Genomic DNA, 21,585 nt, shown 5'->3' with positions numbered 1-21,585 from the left:
TAAATACCAGAAGAATTCTTACCTGTGAGAAGCAAGGAAATCGGTTCTGCAATGTATGCTTCCACACATGATTCAACTCTAGTTTCATTTGTGCCGAAAAAGGGTAGAGTCGTGATTCTAATATCTTCTACGCACCATGATGAATACAAAGATGGTGATGCAGGTAAAACCAGAAATAATTTCGTACTACAATCACACTAAAGGTGATGTTCATGCTCTACATGAGAAGTGTGCCAAGCATTCAACTGCACGACGTACCCAGCGATGGCCAATGGCACTGATTTACAGCATATTGAACATAAGTGTGGCGAATGCCTTTATCCTTCCTTCAGAGATACTACTCAGATCAGCCGCTTTAATTTTTTTGAAGAAGCTTGCATACACATTGGTGACACCACAAATGGAAAAGCGACTCAACAACTCTTACATACCTCATGAACTTCGTGCATCCATTCGCTGTGTTTTGGTTGTAGCAGAATCAAGAGCAGAAATCGTTCGTAGATCGATTGGAAAAACGCAAAACATGCTCCACTTGTGACCCAAAAAAGAAGAGGAAGACTTCTTATTCCTAAGGATATTTTCGTTCTGTCGTTGCAACTACAAGAAATATACCTGTTTTCTTCACCAGACGCGTTTCGCTTCATTGAGGTAAAGCATCATCAGTGGTCCGTAATTAAAGATATTTATAACTGATTTGTATTTAAGGTCGAAAACAAATCAGACTATAAATATCTTTAATTACAGATACTAATGGTGCTTTAGCTCAATAAAGCGAAACGCGTCTGGTGAAGAAAACACGTATTTTCTTGTAGTTGCAACGACAGAACGAAAATACTCCTAGGAGTTCCAAAAGCAACTACGGACAATTTAAAGACTTCGTATGTTGGCCATTGTTACAAGAAAGCAATCTGCCTAGAAAGCTCTACAAAAATTTGCAGAGCGTGCAAAGAAAACTTCTGAGAAGCAAACTAAAATCGACAAAAGTACTAGAGTAATTTTTATTTTTTAATGTTGTATGGGAGTTTCTTATGTTTTTATCATTACATGCATAATAAACAATACAAATATAGCAAAAAGTAAAATCTGGAAAGCAGGGTACCTGAGTTTTTATAGCTTTAACGTTATCATGTAATGTTACGTTCATTTTGTTCAGTTTTCTACTTAAATACGTATTCTTTTCTTAAAAATAAACTTAAAATTTATTTTAGTATTTTTTCTGGGTGGTATTAATGTAACATTTTATATAAAAATACGAATTTTTTCACTGATATTTCTGAAAGCAATTTTTATGCCGATTTAAACATAGCGGTCTGTCAGACCGTATCTGGGACAGTGTGTGACAAAAAATGACCAGGGAAGCTAACGGTTAACAGCTATGAGCGCTTCTTCATCTTTGCTGCTGTGAAACACGTCTAGTAAACATAGCTCTTAAGATATGCATTTTACGGCCCATGTTTACTAGACAATTTTTTTCTTCTTTTTTTAAAAAAAATCCTCCCAAAATAAAGCAAAGAGCTTGCTGAATAAGAAATTTGTTTCACAGCATCGAAGGTGAAGAAGTGGTCGTAGCTCTTAAAATATGCGTTCTAGAGCCCATGTTTTCTAAACCCGCTTCGAATGATCGTTCCTGGCCTATCCCTGGTATTCACCGCTCCTGGGACAGCCTATATACAAAGGTTACCAATTTTTCCTTCTCAGTGTTTATCCGTCGTGCAGGGTTTGCTGTTCCCGTGATTTGATAAATTTGTTTTATTTCTACTTTTTGGCCGTATGTGCTTCCTGACGCCATAGTCGTCAAAAAAAGTAATGGAGGAAATCCGTGTGCGCCATCTGTCTCTTTATCGTGTGAACATTTTTCTCTGTGTTATCGTATTTTAGCCTTTTTTGTACAGTACTTTCATCTTCTAAATTCCAGGCCTTGTCGCCACAACCATATTTGTCTCTCCTCAAATAGAGACGACTGCATGATTGCGGTTGTTGCTTAGATAAAGATAGATCTCTGTACACCTCGGCTCTGGGATCTGCTAGAATTACATTAGTAAGAAAAGAGACATTCAATTTTTTAAAGGTTAACAACCATTTTTTTACATGAGATTCAGTCTTAAAACAAAAGAACAACACGTTATTTAAATATCTCAATGAACTACTGTCGCAATCAGATAAACTGTTGTTTCATCGCCAGCTTATTAAATGAACGGAAATTGCCAAATTCAATCAGTTCCTGATTATTAATGTTATAAGGTTGCACCATGTTTAAAATTATGGAACCACGGAATACTTGCACTATTACGTCGAATGCATCCACAGAACTAACCTTTCTCTTTACTACCTATTGACCATTCGCTTTGGCAACTGGTATAGGATGTTTTCCCTGCTTAATTTCAGAAGCAATAGAGGATGTGTACAAATGTACAAGCGTTCAACGTACGCTTGTGCTATATACGTAATTTAGTAGCTGATGATGAAATATATGCTCTGAAACACATAGCGATTAACTACAATGCAAAAGACGGCTCGTAGCTTTTTCTTTTAACCTGTCATGATTGAATATCTTGCATTGTGAAATATTCACGATAACAGACGTACAGTTGCATATAAGATAGCAAATCGAACGCAGAAGTGACATTTGAGAGGAAAATGTGCTTAGTTTTTTCAGTGAACCCATCTACAGCTTTTTATTCCAGCATTTTTAGCTCGCTTTAAGCGTTACAGTCGACGACGCTGGTTATCCAATATTATTTTCTATTTATTCGTTGTATTTATATTGGCGTCTAGCTGCCCAGCTACCCAGCCAGGCGTTACTTAGTAAGGCGAAAAGTAATCTCGGGGAAAGCCACTGCCGATAAGGGAGGCGCTAGTTGGAACGCCACGCGCGTGCAAGCACACACACACACATAGTTCCTGCGGAGCTGCAGGCTTGTTAATGCCCCACGTTGCGCTGCCGCCTTTTGTGTGCTTGCACGCTGTCGGCGAGTTCGACGACAGGAGACAAAGCAAGAATATTTGACAAAGCAACACGAGGCGAGCCCGAGCAGCACAGAAATGGCGAAGAGACTAGCGGGGTAGCAGCGCGGAGGGACATGATGCCCCAAATATAGCAAAGACGACTTTTACGAATTCCACGAGTGAAGCGTCTGCAGATGAGACTTCTGCAGATGAGACTCGCCTTTCAGATTTTTACGCCGGCCGCTGTGGCCGAGCGGTTCTAGGCGCTTCATTTCGGAACTGCGGTACTGCTACGGTCGTAGGTTCGAATCCTGCCTAAGGCATGGGTGTGTGTGATGTCCTTAGGTTAGTTAGGTTCAAGTAGTTCAGTCTAGGGGATTGATGACCTCAGATGTTAAGTCTCATAGTCCTCAGAGCCATTTGAACCATTTGAACCGGATTTTTACAAACAACACTAAATGGTACCATTGACATGTGAGGTAACTGTAGTTTTAAAATTTGACATCTATAGTTGTTAAAACAATGGCTATTAGAAACTGACGTAGTAATTTTTTTTCCAGTGACCTTGTAAATGTAACAGCACTGAGGAAAAATTGGATACTCAAGTAAAAGTTTCCGACGGATGATTTTTCACGATTTACGTGGAGACCTAACTCAACAGTAACGTCTCGAATTGCTTCATTCGGCTTTCAAGGAAAAAAATGTTTACAATTGGTTTACATATCTGCGTAGTGGTCGTACTTATGACAGAGATACATTTTGTAAGGATCGAGCAAAATCGATTGCCGTTATAAAAATCATCGTAACTATGCGCAACATGACTGAATGAGAGAGATCTCGGACAAATTCGACTGATAAAATGCAAATTCCTCGCTACTAGATAGACACCAAGCACCAGTCAACTGTTTGGATGTTGCAAGATGAACAATGTAATAGGTTTAATCTACATGAGTTCATATGTTTTTGGATGGAGTCCGCCTTTAGCAAAACATAGTTTTGTTTTTTATCACCATAAAATGTTTCACTGCAGTTGCAGCATTATCAGTGGGCTTTTATTTTATGGCTGTAAAGATAAAGAATATTCTTTACTGTTTGTATACATGTAAATATTAGGTTTTAAAATCGTAATTAAAGATTTTTGAAGAAGCACATAAAATTATGAATTCATAGCTTTTTCCACATGCTGTGGTTTTCCTGATGTATTATGTTTTTACAGTGACTGTTTTCTTTTACAGTTTGTCATCTGCAAAATATAATACATCAGGAAAACCACACCATGTGGTAAAAGGTATGAATTCATAATTTTATGTTTTTCTTCAAAAATCTTTAATTACGATTTTAAAAACTAATATTTACATGTATAAAAACAGTAATGAACATTCTTTATCTTTAACAGCCATAAAATAAAAGCCCACTGATGAAGCTGCAACTGCAGTGAAACATGTTTGGGATAAAAAAAATTGTGTTTTGCTAAACATATCTATTGTTAAAGCAAACTCGGAAAAAAGAGCTTCAACCCCAAGATGAATAGTACGTGAGTCTGTCTGCACAGGTATCTGGCTCTTCATTTTAAGTGGATGCGCGGTATCGATTAGTTCAGTTTAGAATTTTCTTATCAAAGATTCATACTAAATTATTACATTTTTACCTTTGGTGCAGGATTACGTAAATAACAACTGTGTGTCTGGACATGCCGCATAAAGAAACAGCTATTAGTAATGTTTTTATTTTTCCTGGTTGCCATACTGAATGAAAAAAATATGAAAATAATAATTTTATTTTATAAAATTAATTTTCATAATCTTAAATCACTGCAATAATTAAAATGGTTACCGTTTGTTAACTTATGGAAAACTTTATATTGTATTTCCCCTGTATGTAAAATATCTGTTTTTGCTTTGTGTCTGGAGGTTCGGCAGTACATGTAGTTGTTCGTTGAGTAGCATATAAGGCAGCGTTAATGAGGCTAGCAGTGAGTTAAATGGTGGTTGAGCAAGCGGAAAGGAAAGAATTATTTTAAATATTACAAAATGTTAATATATAAGCATTACTAAAATGGATGCTGGATTCAATTCAAAAATAATTAATTCCACATGATGCGAACAAAATAATAAAATCCAGGACTTTCTTCAAATAACGGAATGACTGCAGTCAATAATAGTCGGGAGTATCGATCCTTAAAAATAAATAAGATGAATATTTTGTTTCGTTTCCTGTTCTTGATTAATTTTAAATATGACTCTGAAATGAACTTTCTAGTTTTTTGGGGTAAAGCAGACACCAACAAAAGTTTTTTCGTTCGTGGAGGTCCGCCAAGAAATGATCGCTCGTTCCTTTGGTTTCTGTGCAATATCCCGGCCATTGCTTTACAGGATCGAAGAACAGTTATTGCTAAAAGATTAGTTTACCACAAGACTTCGATGACGTCAGAACAAACAATCGTAAAGTCGCATAATTCTTTATCAAAGCATTTCTAGCTATCAAACAGTACATCAAACGGTTGTTATTTGAGGGAGAGGAACTTCGAATTAATGTCTCACTGCCCAGATTCAGCTGATTTACTACCAAACTACTGGGTGGTTATAAGTAAAGGGCAACTACTCACGGTGGTGCAGTGTAGGCTGTAATTATCGCATGGCAACAAAATTTGGTTGATATGTTAGTATGCTAGGGTGTTTATGCTGAAAAAAATAGTTCCAATTTTAGCCACAAGGTGCAAACCTGTCGCTGTATAATTCTCTATTATGTCTTCGGTGCTGATATTGAACAAACTGTGTAAGCGGCGGTTGATATTGAACAAACTGTGTAAGCGGCGGTTAGGGTGTTTATGCTGAAAAAAATAGTTCCAATTTTAGCCACAAGGTGCAAACCTGTCGCTGTATAATTCTCTATTATGTCTTCGGTGCTGATATTGAACAAACTGTGTAAGCGGCGGTTAATAAAAAAAATCAACATTATGCCTTTCGCACTTGTTTGACCTTTTCTGCCCATGTCCCATTTCTAATCCATTACATGTGGAATGATTTCTGTGGTGTCACCGCCAGACACCACACTTGCTAGGTGGTAGCTTTAAATCGGCCGCGGTCCATTTGGTACATGTCGGACCCGCGTGTCGCCACTGTGTGATCGCAGACAGAGCGCCACCACAAGGCAGGTCTCGAGATACGGAATAGCACTCGCCCCAGTTGTACGGACGACATTGCTAGCGACTACACTGACGAAGCATCGCTCATTAGCCGAGCAGATAGTTAGAATAGCCTTCAGCTAAGTCCATGGCTACGACCTAGCAAGGCGCCATTAGCCTTACATAGCAATTGATAGTTTGATAGTTATCGTATGAATTGTCTCATCAAGAACGCTGTATACAAATGGTGGATTAAAGTTAAGTATTCCAGCAGCTACGTACTTTTCTTTATAGCTTTCATTGAGTATCCTGTTTCAGACCATCAAGTCCGCCTGCTTGCTTAATGGCCGCCTCCCTTAAATAATGTGCGTAGTGTTGGCAATCTGTCAACACTACAATTTCTAAACGTCTTTCATGCATTCACAGCGCCAGATTTACATCTGGTTGTCAACACTGACACTAATTTTTTTCCAACGTTAACTGGTCCCGCATTAACGCATTAGAATATCCACCAAGTTTCGTTGTCATACGATAGACGTTTTCGCGTTTTTGGATATCGCATATACGAAAAGAGCCGCGAAATATCTGTTAATAATGCCGTGCTTTGAATTTCTTTATCATCATTACCTTTTAACAAAGCAAAATATATATATTGAGATCTTATTGTTCTGTATCTGGCCTACAATTAAAGGAACGTTTTTTCGTGACTGTAACTCATTCTAAAAATCAACATATCTTCCCTACTTTATAGTTATTGAAAATTGAAATTACTTGGTTATGAACACTGATGTTACAGTTCGTATGATCGTTCAACAACAAAATTTTGCAGTGGATTTTGTTTCTCGGTAAAACACCATTCAATACCACGACTAGCACAAGAACATGAGACTCTTATTAAAAAAAAAATACGTTTTCACTATAAAGTTTGCCAGACCAGAACGGAGCACAGCAAGATTCCTATTAGATTTTGACGGTACATTAACTTATTTGTACTGTGAGTTATATACTATCAGCAGCCCGCGTCAACCTGCAACACATCATAAAATCTGTTGATCTGCACTGCAAGTCTGGAAGCTAAAAGAAATAATATTATTTTACTGTTACTTTACCGCTTCCTTGCGGTATGATAGACTATATTGGAAGTCGTTTGAATACGCCGCGGCAGCGGCTCTTTCGTTCGCCACGCAGCTCAGCACCACAGATAATATTTATATAACTGAAAAATGTCTCAACAGGGTGGGATAATAGGCAAGCAAGCTTTAACAATTAATAATGCAAGTTTTCATTTACATAACTCTATTAAAACATTTAAATATTTCAATTTTTACACACCTTTATGAATTCACACGTAATGGCGTACATCTCTTAGTCTCGACAAAAGAATGCTACACTAGCGTTCGCTACTACGACACAGGATATCTTACTCATTCGACTCCCAGATGAAGAAGACAAAGAAATTGCTATTCGTTACGTATTATATACTAGTTACTTATTTTAATCTTTGTTCGACATTTATCGTCTGTGGCGGTTTCATTACTCGCCGACGCAGATATTCTCAAAAATAAATAATAAAAAAAATACATAATTTTATACAATAACACAATATGATACATATAATTTTCTCGTTACTACATAATATGTTGTTTTTGTTTCTTACTAGACGTTACAACGTCTGTGAGTAGTTGCACTTTAATTATAGCCATCCGGCATTTCTTTTTGTTCCCTTATGCAGAAAAAATTCATAGACAAAGATTTTTGTCACCTCGAGAAGCGGCTGAAACACTTCAAACCATATTTTCGAGGCACCAACATTAGACTGGGAAAAAGTGTTTCCAGAACTGTTTCGAAAGCACACAAAGGTGTATAAATTTTAAAGCCGATTATTATGAGAAATATTTACAATCCGTGATACCAAAAGAATGTTTTCCTTCCATTGCTTTCGTGAAAAAAAGCGGCTCTCGGGTTAATTGCGTGGAAAGGGCTGAAAGCACAACGGAAGTGGGGAAAAAACAAGAAGACAGAAGGCCATGCGCAGTCGTAAACCGTTTCCTGTGTGAAGCAGAGAAAAGGACACCCTTACTTAGGTTGCAGGTGCGACGCCAGAGATCGTTCGCATTCGTCTTCCCATGTTAAGTGGTCTACAGAGTTGCTTTCACTTTTACAGCAACTCGCAGATTTGCTGTGCCACGTTTCCGTGGTGAAATGTGGAGTTTGATTGGGAAATGTGACGTCACATTATCTTAATGTTACACAGTAGTATAGTGATTCACTTCTTTAATGTATTGCGGCACTGGACAACAGTTACTGTAGGTTGCTAGATGTGTCAAAGGAAATGAGTCGCTAAACGCAGGTGATGCAACCGAAACCTGTTTGGCGAAACAAACTGAAGGTTAGTTAGCGGCCGGTTGCTGCCATTCCTATGTTACACTTTGTAGAAATGCACGCGGAGACCACGTTCATTGTGGTTGAAATGATGGCCATTGTAGGCACATACTGTGTGAGCCTCTGCTCTGGGGAAACATTGTCTTGGTGACAGAGAACGTAAAAGCAATAGACTGTCTAAGTCTGGGGCGTCTCCAGACATGTCTTTGCTGATTATCGGGGCTCAGTTTGCAGCGGGACTCATCACTGAAGACAATTGTGCTCCAGTCACTGAGATTCCAGGCCGAAGACGTGTCTGGAGATGTCCTGGACAGAGGTGGGATACCATTCTGACTGTCTCCCGCCATACGGCCATTTCTTTCCGTAGCAGGATCCCATTTATTGTCGTCCGCGGCAACCTTACAGCACAGAGGAACATAGACGATATTTAAGATAATGATCGAAGCAGGAGAAATGAATTAAAATTTGTACTGCGGCCGGGACTCGAACCCGGGTCTTCACGCTTCCTAAACAGAAATGTTAACCATTACACAACCACACGAAGAACTATCTAAGCTGAATGCCCTCCCCAACACAAACTTCAATTCATTGTTCCCTTACATATTGTCACTACTGCCAGGGCTCTCCGATATTGGCAACCACCACAGCATTGAACGTAATGGGACGTCCTTGTACCGTTGGTGATCTTATAATTAAATGTTTCCCTGAGACATTTAAGTCTCTTTTTATTATCTACGATAACGATGGAAGCAGACGAAATGAATTATAATCCGTGCTGCTGCCGGGAACCGAACGCGTATCTTCTTGCTCGCTACGGAGAAATGCTAACAGATTGCACCACCACACTCCGAAAGTGAATATTGCTGCACGAACTACCTAAGTTGAGTGCCTTCCCCAACACAAATGTCAATTCATTTTTCTCTTATGTATTGTCACTATTGCCAGGGCTCTCCGATATTGGCAACCACCACGGGTTTGAACGTAATGGGACGTTGTTGTACCATTGGTGATCTTATAGATATTATAATTGAACGTTTACCTGAGACATTTAACCCCCTTTTTTTGTTATTATCTACATGGTGGTGTAATGGTTAGCATTTCTGCATAGCAAGCAAGAAGACCCCCGTTCGAGTCCCGGCCGCACCACAAATTTTAATTCATTTCGTCTGCTTCGATCATCATCGTAGATAATAAAAAGAGACTTAGATGTAACAGGGAAACATTTAATTATAAGATCTAATAGACGATATTCTACGCCCCTATGCACTACGAAGTGCAAGCCATCTTCGGCTTACATTTCACCAAGGTAATGCCCACCGGCACACGACGAGAGTTTCTACTGCGTACTTGCCAAACCCTACCTTCGCCAGCAAGGCTGCCAGATCTCTTCCCCAATTGCGAACATATGGGTCACTATAAGCAGGGCCCCCCAACCTGCTGAAGATTTTGACGAGTTCCGTTCGACATCCCTCAGGAGGACATCCAACAATTCTGTCAATCAATGGCAAGCCGAATAATTGCTTGTATAAGAGCCAGAGGTGGATCAACGCGTTATTGACTTTCTGGATGTTTGAAGCTGTTTCTCATGTATAAATCATCCATTTTATCTAAAATTGTAGTAATTAGCCTGTCTTTACACATATATCACATCTACCGACTTCTGTCTCATTCGGATAATTCATTCGTGGTGCGTCGTTACTTTTTTTATTTCATTATTATTTTTCTCTTTGTGTTGTAGTGTACATTGCGTGACGAAGTGCTTCCAAAATTGCAAGAAGTCGTCGAGGGTACTGAAGAGAGCGATAAGGGAGTCTACGTCCGTACTCAGCTAACCATTGTCAAGTGCATGGCAGAGGGTAATCACTCACTGTCTAACACACGTTAGAATTCATTCCTGTTCCACTCGCGTATGGAGTGTGTTATGATGACGACGAACGAATCGTCGCCAGTGTGAATTACTGGTGGCCAATGCTAAATAGAAACACATAGACATGTGTCGCCTGGCCACCAAGAGCTGTTGCAGGACGATTTGATTCACGGCTCCAGTTATATGGCTTCTTCCGTGAATACCGATTTTACGACTATGACGAGTGGGGCCTGAAGATGGCATCAATGTAACGCCGAAACTGGTTGCACATATAATTTCATAAAACAAACTAAATGTCTACAATACATACGTCTGTTGGTAAATTATTGCATCAAGAAGTAAAATAATTAAAAGTTGTTGGAAAAAAATAATATATTGTACTTAACTGGTGCTACAACAGTCTTCATAGTCAGGAGGAATATAATTACAAACAGAGAGCTATAGATGCATCACATGGGCCATACTGTAACTAAGCGGCTTGTTAGAGGTTGCTTCCTATAATCTGAAGGCTATACTACTTTCCTACTTGACGTCCCAAGCAAAAATGACCGAGCGCACGCTAGAGACTTGCAAGCCGCGGAGCGGCGCTAGTCTTGATTCGCGGGTCCAGCGATACTAGTACGGACCGTGGTCGATAACAGCAACCCCTAACAAGTGTAGTATTGAACGTTGATACCACAAAGTGCATAAAAGCCGAATGCTTAAACGCCTCTGTGTGCGGTAATATTAGTGTAATGTTCTCTTCGCACTCCTTATAGGAGTGAAACGTTGGAGAATCTTCTGGTATCGACATCATCTTCGTCGACCGCACCCGGCTCGCCGTGGGTAGCTCACAGTTAAGCGAGAGAAGGCGCTTTTAAACGTCCCACCAGTTTGCGCCGGGTGAACATAGGGCTGTTGATAAAATATCGATATATCGATGTATTACCAAAAGTATATCCATAAATACGAGCGATACTTCTTCCCCCGATATATCGATACAGCGATGACAAAATACCAATGTCGAATGCCGATACTTTTATTTTAAATTATATATTTTTTCGCAATTTTCGGTAAATATTTCAAATTGTTCTTTAGGAATAGTAGTAGAACATAATTTTACTTTCACTGTGTGAAGGAGTCTTACTACTTTTAGAGCTTTCATCACGTCCACTTTTTCTCTTTGTGAGAAGCAAGTATAGGTGGCACAACAAAGAAGTCCGATTGCATTGGGTGGTGGCAACGTGACTGGAATAATAAGATTTCCGACACGAAGAAATAGCACATCAGTTGCGTTAAAAACAGTTTCTAGCGCAACTAGTGTGCTATTTCTTCACATCGGCATTCTTTAAAAACCGGTGCTGAAAAAGATGAACGAAAACGTAAATGACAAGGCTGCAGTGGGCGGAGACGTGTGAGGGCAAATGCTGAAGTAATCGGTGATCGGCGCTACCAACAAAAACTGCAAAGTTTAACTTCACCACACTATTTTGACACCACAGATGCTACATCGCTGGCGTTTGCAGAAAAGAAGAACAGACAAGACCACATGAAGTGTTCCGGACAAATCCGATACGTGACGAAACCGAACGACGGACCCATCGGACACCTTTTATTGTGCCACTTACATGTAGTTACCATTGTTAGAAAAGTAGGTATCGCCAAAATTGAGCTTGCATCGTTTCCCTTTCAATTCTCGCTCTAATGGGGACAAACAGGCTTCTAGCTTGTTGATGTGCAAAATATCTAATAATAAATCAATACTTAAATGTACAGCTCTAAAACCGGCAGTGTATTTATAATGTGAAGCCAATATTTTTGTAGGCCGGTCCGTCGATAATTTTCCCGTCGATATGTCGTTTATCGTCTATTTCTTCGATATCTCGTCGACGTATAATGATAACTTTTAAACATCGATATAACGGATTGCCGATATTTTTAAAAACATCAACAGTCCTAGTGAGCATCGCCATACAGTCGCACGCTCTTCTCCGTCGGTTGGTGCCACGCACACACGCCACCAGAGGACCGTAAATTGACACGACCTCACTGTTGAGAGCCCTGTCTGGCCGGAACGTCTTTTTAAGCAGCCACAATTCAGAGTGTTGCCCAGATTCGGTGCACATGTTGTCTCATCAACATTAGTGCCGGAGACTTCAGTGAGAGCCATGCACCGAAGTAGCACGACACTGCTGAGCATCACTAACACAGAGACACTATCAATGTGCACCAGCATTTAAAGACGATTTGTTTCTATCAGTGATACTGCTCCCCTTATATATAGCTTAGCACCACAGAAGAACCTACAGCACTCCAAAGTTACGTATGCGTTTCCGTACGTTCAAATGCTCTCTTAGACAATCAATGGCTGGTGACAAAATATTCACTATTTCTGCGCACAGAAACAGGTATGTAGCTTTATTGCTTTAGCCGTTTCAAGTTTCCAAAATATTCAAGCACAGCAATGTTCCAACAGAGCCGTCACGCTGCTGTCACACACCCTGAAGCTGTTAGAAAAGATCATAGAAATGAGACTTAGGAAGACAGTAGAAGCTTTGTTGAGGAAGAACAACATGGGGTCACGAAAGATGGAGGTACTATGGATCTTATTTTTGCAGTACAAATCTTCACACAGAAATACTGGGAATATGGAGCTGGCCGCAGTGGCCGAGCGGTTCTAGGCGCTTCAGTCCGGAACCGCGCTGCTGCTACAGTCGCAGGTTCGAATCCTGCCTAGGGCATGGATGTATGTGATGTCCTTAGGTTAGTTAGGTTTAGGTAGTTCTAAGTCTAGGGGACTGATGACCTCAGATGTTAAATCCCATAGTGTTTAGAGCCATCTGAACCATTTTGGGAATATGGAAAAAATCTTGTGATGGTATTTGTGGTTATTGAAAAAGCGTATGACAGTGTTCCTCGAAACATGATATGGGTATGTTTGGAAGACCTAAAGGTGCCAAAGTTCCTAACTGATAAAGTCAAGATGCTATAGAAAAGTGTTACAGCTGTGTCAAGATAGGCAACGGACAATCAGAGTGGTTTGAAACAAAGAGAGGTGTCCAAGAAGGCAACAAGAAAGTACCCTATCACCACTCCTGTTTGTAATAGTAATGGACAAGATCACGAAATCTATCAAGAAAATAGACAGCAAACCATATGCCTGGTTTTTGCTGATGATTTGATAGTACGGAGAGAGACAGAAGCTGAAGCACAGAAGAAACTTAATGACTGGAACAACACATTCAGAAAATTCGGACTAAAGTAAAACAAAGACAGTAGAAATGACCATCAACAGGCAAGGAACAACCTCAAATATTTTCCTAGAAGGAGTCAAAGTACAATCTGTTTCCCATTTCAAGTACCTAGGAAACATGATCTCGAAAGGCAATACCATTAACCAGGAAGTACTTAGCAGGACACAGAAAGCCACCAGTTTCCACTGTCAAATCAGAAATATTGTCTGGGATGATACAATGCCACAAAAAGCAAAAGAGAGTATGTATCACATAAGGTTTAGAAACATGTACCCTACTAAACAAAGACCTCAGCAGAATTCAGACAACAGAAATGAAATTTATTAGAAGTATGAATCAGACAACTAGAAAGGAAAAAATTAGGCGTGGAGTGAATAGAAAAGTAACCGGTATTGAGGTTTCTGTTATCAGTGTCATAAAGAAGGGCAGTCTTCACTATGCCAGTAATGAGAATGAATAGCGGAAGACCTGCCAAAAAGCATTTCAGCCTTATCCTCGTAGGAAGAAGACCACGGAGAACACCAAGAAAACGCTGGATAGAGACTGTGAGATCAGGTTTGGAGGAGAAAGGACACAAATGGTGAAGTTTTCCTGGAACAGAAGATGTATGAAGTCAGAAGGAGATGGCACGTGCGTGTACACCACACCCGGGAAGCTGGAGCTGGGAAACGATGATGATGAATGATCCACCAGTAGTCACTGCGTGGTTTTCTTCTATAATGCACCTGATCCAGATGTATAATAAAACAGTTTCACAAACATTAATGGACGTGAACAAGGTTGATAAATACCTCTTCCTGAAAAGCCTCCCCCCTTCATCCTCCTAACGAGTTCATCGACAGTCCCTTCTCAATGGCCTCGTCGTCTACTTGACGTTAATTCCTGATCATCCTTACTTTCGTGTTAAAAAGATAAAGAGCGGAAAATTGGTTTCCCAGTTTCGATCTTCTACTTCTTCTTATTCCTCTGCCGCAAATTGTGGCGCGTGTGACCGTGGTATGCGGAGAACACGCGCAATGTCGCAGGCCAGCTCTGCCTATTACGCTCGCTCGCTCCTATTTTGTAACGCTCACAGTACTGGTCACAGCGTGCCTTTGAATCTGGCGCGACTCAATTTCGCGCATCGCTGACGGCAAATGAGTTCGTTCCGTTGCAGTACAGGGGTCTGGAAGTAAACGGCAGTTGAGGGTAAATTCTCTAATACTTCCTGCACGAAGTTTCGGTGGCGTCAAGAGAAAGTGGCGAAGCTTTCCGTTTCTGCAAAATCTCAGCTACCAGAAGCAGACCTTACAGTATTCTACGACCATCTAACACAGGGAACAAATTGCCTCTAGATAATGTACTTACATGATTCAGTGTAACTCTGCTAGTCGATTCGATGGTTCAGGTTTTTTTTAAATTTTTTTTAAATAGTTAATGTTCTCGTACGAATACGTTGTGTGAGAAAAATGGCAAGTCAACCACATAGTAATTTGTATGCTACGTTGAGTTACAGTTGTGTGAGTGAAACATTTAAATACATAGCGACATAGAACCAAATCTTGTAAAGCAGTGAAGTGTTCAAACCGACCCGTAGGTCAGCATTTGCTCAATCTTTTTTTTTTTTTCTTAATTTGTGAAATAGAATGACAGTTTCGGTTGTTTGTATAAGATGAATTGAAAACCGAGTTTAGTGTACTATCTGGAAGCATTTATGTTATTGCTTCAATTCCCTTTCAACATATATCTGCTAAGTTTCAGGGACACCTCTGACATATGATAAATCTTCTAGTAAGCTAGCAGAAACATCAAGAAGTCGGAGCGAAATCACGGATCATATCAACAGAAACAAAAAGTTCCTTCTCATTGCTTTAATATGAAGATATGTTTCTTGTGATTTACGATCGCTACGTTCCATAGCAAACAGCAATTTAATTTTACTCAAGTGGTAGTAATTGAAAACATAGTTGATATACTTTCGTAACAAATGTTAGGAAAAACTTCACCTTCAATTAAAAATCGAAGATTCTTTCGTTCATTCAAAAGCACTGAAGACCCATCTTCAGGAGCTTAACATATTATTTCATTATTATCTGTACATCGTACTTCCCACTGGTACTGTTAAACAAACGCAATTTCATTTGATGATAAAATAATTGTAACTCAAATAAGCATTTGTCTAAAGCTAGTTACTGCTTCTGTTATCTGTTGTTCAGACTCTCTTATGTCTGTAGAACTACGATTAATAACACAAGCAGGAAGTTGTTTCGTCATCAAAGCAACTGCTTCTGTAACTAAAGAGGGATGTTTTGCTTTATATTTTTGAAAAATAGTAGACGATACCCTAGAGATTTAGTTATGTCTTTGTCGAAACAGTAATCGCTGTCTGAAAATTAACCTTACAAACTACTCGCAAACAATGCCAAGCTTGGCTTTTTCTTCTTTCTAAGCACATCAGTTTAAAATGTCATGACACAATTTCTGTTTGAACTACGACAAAACTTAGAAAACGCAATTTCTCGAAAAGAACAATATTCCAGGCTTTGATTTTGCCACTAGCAGTAATCTACTAACTAAATATACACTTCTCCTTACCCTGAAATGCCAGCTACAAATTCAGCATTGTTTGTATTACCTTGTACTAGTCGTACACTGCATAGGCCGACATTAATGGGCCAGTTAACTCTCTTTCATATTATTCTCCACAATCTCTTAGAAATATTCCCGTTCTACAGTGATCACAGTGCCCATACTTGACTACAGATCGCATGTACGGAACACCACGCGTATAGAAAGACGGGCAGTGCGAACGCTTGCACGCTTGTTTGATTGACGACAGAGTGAAACAGAAAGGTTGCAAAACCATTAACTGTTAGACAGTGGAGAATAACGCTGTACGTCTTGCGAGAGAACCTGCTTGTGAATCTCCAATCACCAGCTTTCGGGGCAAAAACTAGAAGTTTTCTTCGCTCCGCGACGTTGCTCTGCCGTAGAAATCATGCAAATAAAATCTGTGCAAATAACAGCCCGCGCAGAGGCGTACAAGCGCTTATTGTTCCCACACTCCTTCTGCGAGTGGATGTGGAAGAAACGTTAATGTACAGTGGAAGTCTCTTCTGACAAGCACTTCGGTGACTCGACGAGTATAGATGTGGATTATCTTCGGGGCCATCTGCTGTAGTATACTGTCTCTCCGAAGCAAGAAGCAAACCAAGCCGTGAGAACATTCATCCGAGTACGAACACTGATTTTCGTCACTTCGAACACTTTCGATGCTCAGTAAAACACCATTCTTTTCTCTCGCTGACTGTCACGTCATCTTCTCCAGCCAGTGAAATCGCGTGGTTCAAAGTAGACATCCGTCTCCCGGACTTCTTGTTGCACAACAGGAGCCGGTACCTGTTGCTCCAGTAGTCTTACTGTAATCGAGTGACAAGCATTGTGCGTGCTTGGATCGGTGCGAGAGACGAACTCAGAAGCTTTTCGTCACTGCGTCGGTGATTTATTACTTCACGGGAAACCGTCCGGCTGTGTTTCTGCAGGCGCTGACACAGGGTGTAGAAATCGCCGGCAAGGGTTCATCGGGCAGACCTGGGAGCAGCAGGCTGATGGGCAGCGGCTAGGGGCTGGCTTACCTTGCGTCTTGACGGCGGGCGGCGAACGCCGCAAGTGGGTCGCGGCACACAAAACTACCGGCTGCCGGCTTCTGGTGCGGCGTGGCGTGACGTTCTCACACTGACGGCTGTCTGCCGACTGCAGACGCGGCCACACCACGCCGCCGTCCGCGCCACGAGCCGCCGTGGCGGGGGTTCAAAGGGAGAGGTGGGGGAGGGGGCGGGAGGAAGGGGGCGTGTCTACATACTCCGTACACAGGCGCGCACCCCGCGCGTGTTGCATCTGCTGAAGACGTACGTAGCTCTAGTCTGGGGACTAGCAGCACCAACACATTTCGGCCACAGGCGCATCATTCGGAAAAGGTACCACAAATCTCAAGCAAACCTCGGCGATGGCAATGGAAAACGAAAGGCAGTGGGGGCAGAGGTATGCAGGGTGGTCCATTGATACTGACTGGGCCAAATATCTCGCGAAATAAGCATCACACGAAAACCTACGAAGAACGAAACTCGTCAAGCTTGAACGGGGAAGCCAGATCGCGCTATGGTTGGCCCGCTAGATGAAGCTGCCATAGGTCAAACCGATATCAACTGCGTTTTTTTAAATAGGGACCCCCATTTTTAATTACATATTCGTGTAGTACGTAAAGAAATATGAATAGTTTAGTTGGACCAGTTTTTTCGCTTTGTGACAGATGGGGCTGTAATAGTCGCAAACGTATAAGTACGTGGAATCACGCAACATTCCGCCAGTGTGGACGGTATTTGCTTCGTGATACATTACCCGTCTTAAAATGGACCGTTTACCAATTGCGGAAAAGGTCGATATCGTGTTGATGTAGGGCTATTGTGATCAAAATGCCCAACGGGCGTGTGCTATGTATGCTGCTCGGTATCCTGGACGACATCATCCAAGTGTCCGAACCGTTCCCCGGATAGTTACGTTATTTAAGGAAACAGGAAGTGTTCAGCCACGTGTGAAACGTCAACCACGACCTGCAACAAATGATGATGAACAAGTAGGTGTTTTAGCTGCTGTCGCGGCTAATCCGCACATCAGTAGCAGACAAACTGCGTGAGATCCGGGAATCTCAAAAACGTCGGTGTTGAGATTGCTACGTCAACATCGATTGCACCCGTACCACATTCCTATGCACCAGGAATTGCATGGCGACGACTTTGAACGTCGTGTACAGTTCTGCCACTGGGCTAAAGAGAAATTACGCGGCGATAACAGATTTTTTGCACGCGTTCTATTTAGTGACGAAGCGTCATTCACCAACAGCGGTAACCTATACCGGCATAATATGCACTATTGGGCAACGGAAAATCCACGATGGCTGCGACAAGTGGAACATCAGCGACCTTGGCGGGTTAATGTATGGTGCGGCATTATGGGAGGAAGGATAATTGGCCCCCATTTTATCGATGCCCATCTAAATGGTGCAATGTATGCTGATTTCCTACGTAATATTCTACCGATGTTACTACAAGATGTTTCGCTGCATGACAGAATGGCGATGTACTTCCAACATGATGGATGTCCGGCACAGAACTCGCGTGCGGTTGAAGCGGTATTGAATAGCATATTTCATGACAGGTGGATTGGTTGTCGAAGCACCATACCATGACCCGCACGTTCACCGGATCTGACGTCCCCGGATTTCTTTCTGTGGGGAAAGTTGAAGGATATTTGCTATCGTGACACACCGACAACACCTGACAACATGCGTCAGCCCATTGTCAATGCATGAGCGAACATTACGGAAGGCGAACTACTCGCTGTTGAGAGGAATGCCATTACACGTATTGCCAAATGCTTTGAGGTTGACGGACATAATTTTGAACATTTATTGCATTAATGTGGTATTTACAGGTAATCACGCTGTAACAGCATGCGTTTTCAGGAATGATAAGTTCACAAAGGTACATGTATCACATTGGAACAACCGAAATAAAATGTCCAAACGTACCTACGTTCTGTATTTTAATTTAAAAACCTACCTGTTACCAACTGTTAGTCTAAAATTGTGAGCCATATGTTTGTGACTATTACAGCGCCATCTATCACAAAGCGAAAAAAGTGGTCCAACTAAAACATTCAGATTTCTTTACGTACTACACGAATACGTAATAAAAAATAGGAGTTCCTGTTTAAAAAGACGCAGTTGATCGCCGTTTGACCTATGGCAGCGCCATCTAGCGGGCCAACCATAGGGCCATCTGGTTTCCCCCTTCAAGCTAGACAAGTTTCGCTCTTTGTAGTTTTTTCGTTTGACGCTTATTTCGTGAGATATTTGGCCCGGTCACTATCAATGGCCCAGGTGTGTATGATAAACCACTTCAATCGAAAATTTCTCTCCTTCATACCTCCTCTGTGTTACCACCAATGACGTGTCACTGATCTAATTTTTACTAAGATTGCAATACACGTGAGGTGCGTATTTGCTTCCACCGCCGTGACTGGAGTGTATAAGTTCTAATTAATGTTCATCAACCTGCAGTCTTCTGTGGTTGTTTGCCTCTGCGCAGAAAACAGCACGTAGCTTGTCAATCCGTTGTCTTGAAGCTGTAATAAACTCTTAGCGAGGAACTGATTTTTATACAAATAAATTTTATATAGATAATTATATTTCAGAGTAGTTTGCTTTTACAAGTTGCAACTCGCATTTTACTAGTTCAATTCGAGAATTTGCAAAGTTGTGTTCCACTTTATGAGTCACAAATAATCTCCAGTCTTCACACTTTCGTAAAAACAAAACAATGAGCTACGTATTTGCGTAATTACTGCCAAAGGCTGTGTCGCATCGTCAATGGGAGGGTGCAAGGGTTACAGTAAATGAGCATTGGTGCACCGGATTCAAGCTACTACACTTCGGCCGGCCGAAGTGGCCGTGCGGTTCTAGGCACTGCAATCGGGAACCGCGAGACCGCTACGGTCGCAGGTTCGAATCCTGCCTCGGGCATGGATGTGTGTGATGTCCTTAGGTTAGTTAGGTTTAACTAGTTCTAAGTTCTAGGGGACTAATGACCTCAGAAGTTGAGTCCCATAGTGCTCAGAGCCATTTGAACCATTTTTTACTATACTTCCAGGAGAGGTTCCATGTGGTGACTGCAGCCGTATTAGCCTCTTGGAGAGAAGTCGGTACTGGTCGTGTAGTTTTCAATTGCAATGCAATTTCTGTGTCGTATCTACACTAGGATTGTGCCAGGCTATACTAAACGGGCAGTGGTGAATCTGAAACAAGCTACTGGACTCCTAGGAGAGGTTCCACAAGGCGACCGCTGTCGAGGTAGTCTCTTGGAGAGAAGTCGTCATGGAGCCTATAGTTTTTAAACGCGACGTAATTTATGTGTTGCATCCTCAATGGGAGGAAACGAGGGTTACCGTAAACGTACAGTGGTGCATCGGATACAAGCTGCTGGACTCCTAGGATACATGGTCCTGCAGTCTCAGGAGATGTTCCACTCGGGGTCCAAAGTCGTGTTAGTCTCTTGGAGAGAAGTCGGCATTGAGCCAATAGTTTTCTATCGCGACGCGATTTCTGTGATGTGTCCTCACTGGGAGGGTGCGGGGTTACTGTAAACATGCAGTAGTGCATCGGATACAAGCTATAGGACTCCCAGGAGAGGTTCCATGCGGTTGACCGCAGCCGTGTTACGTCTTGGAGAGAAGTGGGCATTGAGCCTGTAGTTTTCAAACGCGACGCTATTTCTGTGTCTCATCATCAATGGGAGGGTACGAGGGTTACGGAGTGGTGCATTGGATACGAGTTACTGGAATCCTAGGAGATTCCATTCGGTGACTGCAGCCGTATTCGTCTCTTGGAGAGAAGTCGACATGGAGCCTGTTGTTTCCAATAGCGACGTAATTTCTGTCTCCATTCCTCACTGTTATGATGCGAGGATTACATGTTTGCCCATCGGATTCAAGGTACGTGACTCCCAGGAGAGGTTCCATGCGACGCTCACAGCCGTGTTAGTCTCTTGGAGAGAAGTCGGAATGGAGCGTTTAGTTTTTAACCGCGATGCTATATCTGTGATGCATCATCAATGGGACATTGCGAAGGTAACAGTAGATGGTAAGTGGTTCATCGGAGACAGGTTACTGCACTCCCAGGAGAGGATCTATGCTTCGACGGCAGCAGTTGATAGTCTCTTGCAGAGAAGTATTCTTGGAACCTAAAGTTTTCAATAGCGACGAAATTTCTGTGTTATATCCTCACTGGGAAGGTGCGAGAGTTACAGTAATCGTGCTTTATTGCATCGTATTCAAGCTACTCGACTCCCAGGAGAGGATCCATGCTTCGAGCAGAGCCGTGAAAGTCTCTAGCGGAGAAGTAGTCTTGCAGCCTGAAGTTTTCAATCGAAACGCAATGTCGGTATTATATCCTCACCGGGAGGGTTCTTGAGTTACGGTAATATTGCTTTGGTGCTTCG

At 41.6% G+C, this 21,585-nt stretch overlaps 1 protein-coding gene across 1 annotated transcript in view; it reads right to left on the bottom strand.

Moving 5' to 3' along the window:
- LOC126458215 (uncharacterized) overlaps nt 1-17,270 on the bottom strand; it is a 447,624-nt gene extending 430,354 nt beyond the window's left edge. The window contains exon 1 of the mRNA XM_050095145.1: nt 17,167-17,270. The gene's annotated coding sequence lies outside the window, so the exon portion shown is untranslated. The remainder of the gene's footprint in view (nt 1-17,166) is intronic.
- Between the last annotated feature and the right edge of the window lie 4,315 nt (nt 17,271-21,585).

Source organism: Schistocerca serialis, chromosome 1 (assembly GCF_023864345.2).
Source record: "Schistocerca serialis cubense isolate TAMUIC-IGC-003099 chromosome 1, iqSchSeri2.2, whole genome shotgun sequence".
NCBI lineage: Eukaryota > Metazoa > Arthropoda > Insecta > Orthoptera > Acrididae > Schistocerca > Schistocerca serialis.
This window is presented reverse-complemented; position numbering and strand designations above follow the sequence as displayed.